Consider the following 5,052-nt stretch of genomic DNA (forward strand, 5'->3'; position numbering starts at 1 on the left):
CTCATCTGTACATTTAACAGGCTACTATGTATATGATAACAATGATAGTAAATGGGACTTACTCCTGGATAAGTATGGGTAGGATTGCAGTCTCAGATAGTTAAAAATTTTCCTGCTTGATGATGTCACTTCCAGTCACAATATCATTTTCAGTGGGTCCTGACAGATTCTCATTCTAAAAAGTGGGTTCTGGTACTAAAAGTTTGCGAACCATTGCTTTAAATAAGTGAATGGCTGCCATTCTGTGGGGAAAAAATAAGCTGCACTTGGATAGAACTTGTGGTAGGAACAAAACACAAAGTTGTCTGGTCTCCAACTAACAAGAAAGCTGTGCTAGAAGGTTGCAATGTATCTCTGTACACAATCATCGACCATGCCCTGTCCTCTCATAAGAACAGCCCCACTGGATCAGGCCATAGGCCCATCTAGTCCAGCTTCCTGTATCTCCCAGCGGCCCACCAAATGCCCCAGGGAGCACACCAGATAACAAGAGACCTCATTCTGGTGCCCTCCCTTGCATCTGGCATTCTGACATGGCCCATCAGGAGGTTGCACATACATATCATGGCTTGTAACCCGTAATGGATTTTTCCTCCAGAAACTTGTCCAATCCCCTTTTAAAGGTGTCCAGGCCAGACGACATCACCACATCCTGTGGCAAGGAGTTCCACAGACCAACCACACGCTGAGTAAAGAAATATTTTCTTTTGTCTGTTCTAACTCTCCCAACACTCAATTTTAGTGGATGTCCCCTGGCTCTGGTGTTATGTGAGAGCGTAAAGAGCATCTCTATCCACTCTGTCCATCCCCTCTCTCCATAATGGACAGCCTTTTGCTATATATACACTACTACTACATTGTTGGCATTCTTCAGTCTCAGAAGACTATGGTATCGCACTCTGAATGGTGGTTCTGGAGTGTCATCTCCAGTGCATGAAGCCTGGGTAAAGTAGATATGGAGGATAGACTGTTTCCCATGCAGCAAATCCCCCCTCTTCAAGTCGCTGAAATGGTCCAACGGAAAGGCAGAGGCCAATACGGACGTGACTGTGTTCAGCCATGAACTGCCTCAGGGACTCCGGTTCCGGATTTTGCCTCGAGGTTGACTCCTGAAGCCTTTTCCATAACTGGATGTAGCCACAAGGCAGTGGAGGATTGGGATCAGAGTTTTCCTTCTCTCAGATGAGCTGCCTTTCCAGGCTAAGAGTCCCATCTACCCGGTGGCTGTTTAGTCGCCTCTACAGCCAAACTGAGGGCCTATTCTTATCCCTAGCCCCCAGGGGAATTATGGTACATTAGGGCTACTACATTATGGTAACAGATTCATATCATGTGCCCAGTCTTTCTTTCTTTCTGAAACCTTTATTGGCATATCAAACGATTAACAATTGTACTTTACAATTGACATGACAATTTGCATAACACTCAACAATTTAAACAAGATACTAGAATTATTTAAATTCTAACAGCGTTACTTTAAGGATCTCAGATAAATAACCAGCAACAGCTGCAATTAGGGAATCACAAACATCATTCATAAACTTGGAGAGAATAATATCAGAGGGGATAAGGTCAGAAGGGATCCAAGAATCAAGGTAATGATTCCGAATATCAAAGTGTGCTGGGCAAAGAAAGAGTATATGAAACAAAAAATCAGGAGTCTCATGACAAAAGAGACAGAGCTTTTCTCCCGTGGAATGTTAAAAAAACGGCCAGAACGAACTGCCGACGGGAAAATGTTGAGGCGAGCTAACATAAAGGCTCGTCTATGTAACGGATTGGTTAATGTATAAAAATAATTAGATGTATGATTAAAGGATGGAGCCAAACCAAGGGAAAGAGGGGAACAAACAGAATTGAGACTATTACTTAGATAACTGAATTCAAGTGCTAAGAGCTTGTCTTATCAATGAATATGCTCTTGGAAGACTCATATCTGCCAGGGATTCTAATGAGAGGTCAAGAGAAGCAAGTTTATTTTCTATCAACTGAAACCAAGAAGAAAAATAAGAATCTCTTAACAAATCATATAATAAGGAACCGAAATGAGAATTTAAAAACAGCTTAAGCCAATATTTAAAAGTAAGTAACCAGGCTGTAGTTGTTGGAAGATGGATACCTAATTCTAGGATAATTGTGGATTAAATTTGGAATCCCTAGAATTCTACGAAAAAAAGATGCTGCGATCTGATCAATATCCTTATTAATTGCTTTAATCCAAATTGGGGCACCATAAAACAAATGAGAAAGAATTTTGGACTGAAAGATCTGGATAGCAGCAGGAACATACTGGTTACCTTCATTATAAAAAAATTTTAAAATGGCTTTAAGTTGGGGAGAAAGAGATGAAGTGATAGCTTTCTTATGAAGAGACCAAGAAAGTTTATAATGAAATATAAGACCCAAATATTTATAAGACTGGACTTGCTTATATATATTTGGACCTATCGTCCATGTTGTAGGGGACCAAGAGTGGGAAAACACCATAATTTGAGTTTTGTTTGAATTGATTGTTAGGTCATTTAGTACACAGTACTCCTGAAATTTAGCCAAGATGCAGCGAAGTCCAGATTTAGTTAGAGATAATAGTACTGCATCATCTGCATACAAGAGGGTAAAGACAGGGACCCCATTTAGAACCAGAGTAGAATGAGTAGAAGAAGAAAGAAAAGAAAGTAAATCAGATAGAAATAAATTGAATAATAAGGGAGCAAGGATACAACCCTGGTGGACACCATTGTGAATAGGAAATCTGTCAGTGAGAATATTAGAATTTGGGATCCGAACCTGACAAAAATTTTGAGAGGGTAATTGACATAGCAGGAATAATAAACGCAAGTCTATTCCCCATTTAAGTAGTTTAGACCATAAAAGGTCTCTATTCACAGAATCAAAAGCACCTTGGAGATCAACAAATGCAGCAAAAAGGTTAGCTTTATTATAAATAAAATACTTCTCTGCTAAATAAGTCAACGTAAAAATATGATCAAGGGTAGAAGCTCCTGCCCGAAAACCAATCTGTTCCTTTCCGGGGAGGTTTTTAGAAATTGCCCAGGAAGAGAGTTTTGTTAAAAGATACTTTGAATACAATTTTCCAGTGTTTGATAATAAACTTATTGGGCGATAATTTGAGGGTGATGAAGGGTCACCTTTTTTGTAGACTGGAATGAGAGTAGATGTCAACCAGGCATCAGGAAAACGACCTGTGGAATTAACCAAGGTAAAAAAGGATGCAAGTGGTTCTGCCCACCAATTGGGATTATTAGACAAAGTCTCATTCAAAATGTTATCGGGCCCAGGAGCCTTACCGGGTTTTAAAGAAAGAATTAACTCATGTATTTCATTAGGGGAAACTGGAGGCCATTCCAAGAGATCCTGTGAAGTACTGCTGGGAAGTTGAATTGGAGACAAAGATGAGAATTTTTTTGAAAAAAAGTCAACCCAGGTAACTGCAGAGATAGATGGAAGCAAATTTGAAATTGAACAGGTTGATCTGGAAACTAAAGTCCAAAAGGCCTTTTGATTATGGGAAATAATTGCAGAATGTAATTGGTCCCACTTACGCAGAGCATACTGATGTCTTTTCTCATCAAATAATTCATAGCATGTTCTGTGTAAATAAAAATAGTCTCTTAAAAAAGATGGGATTGGATGAGAACGAATGAAAAAAAAGAGAGCGTATTTGTTTCTTTAATTGCCAACAATCAGCATCAAACCAAGAATTATGGTTAAAAGGAACCCTGGATGGTTGTGAGGAACTAGAGAAGCTAAGAAAAGAGCGTAAAGAGCATCTCTATCCACTCTGTCCATCCCCTCTCTCCATAATGGACAGCCTTTTGCTATATATACACTACTACTACATTGTTGGCATTCTTCAGTCTCAGAAGACTATGGTATCGCACTCTGAATGGTGGTTCTGGAGTGTCATCTCCAGTGCATGAAGCCTGGGTAAAGTAGATATGGAGGATAGACTGTTTCCCATGCAGCAAATCCCCCCTCTTCAAGTCGCTGAAATGGTCCAACGGAAAGGCAGAGGCCAATACGGACGTGACTGTGTTCAGCCATGAACTGCCTCAGGGACTCCGGTTCCGGATTTTGCCTCGAGGTTGACTCCTGAAGCCTTTTCCATAACTGGATGTAGCCACAAGGCAGTGGAGGTTTGGGATCAGAGTTTTCCTTCTCTCAGATGAGCTGCCTTCCCAGGCTAAGAGTCCCATCTACCCGGTGGCTGTTTAGTCGCCTCTACAGCCAAACTGAGGGCCTATTCTTATCCCTAGCCCCCAGGGGAATTATGGTACATTAGGGCTACTACATTGTGGTAACAGATTCATATCATGTGCCCAGTCAGTAAATGGTGAAAATCAACAGGGACATTGCTACTGGATCAGGCCTCCAGGACTACACCTGGTTTCTGCTAACTCTGCATTTTTGAAATGGCAACTACTGCTTATTGGCCCCAAACACACTTTGTAGGTAAACTAAACATTCAGGAGACTATCCACACTCATTAAAGGAACATTTTGGTTGCAATCCTATACAACAGTGTTTCTCAGACTTTGGGTTGGGACACACTAGGTGGATCGCGAGCCAGTATCAGGTGGGTTACTATTCATTTCAATATTTTATTTTTAATATATTAGACTTGATGCTACCATGGTATGTGACTGCATTTGGGGAAATGTTATAGACCTGTAACAAGCTACTTCGTATATTCTTTTAACAATGACAGTAAATGGGATTTACTCCTGCTAAGTGTGGGTAGGATTGTAGCCCAAGATTGTTAAAAAATTTTCCTGCTTGACAATGTAACTTGCAGTAATGACATCACTTTTGGTGGGTCCTGACAGATCTTATTCTAAAAAGTGGGTCCTGATGCTAAATGTGTGAGAACCACTGCTATACACACTTCCTGAGAGTAAATCTGGTTGAACAAAATGGAACTGAATAAACCTGTATAGGATTGTTCAGTTGTAAAATTCTTTTGCCACATCTTTTGACATTTGTAGTGAGTCACTTTCAACAAAACCATAGTGACAGACCCATACACAGTAA

Source organism: Tiliqua scincoides, chromosome 5 (assembly GCF_035046505.1).
Source record: "Tiliqua scincoides isolate rTilSci1 chromosome 5, rTilSci1.hap2, whole genome shotgun sequence".
NCBI lineage: Eukaryota > Metazoa > Chordata > Lepidosauria > Squamata > Scincidae > Tiliqua > Tiliqua scincoides.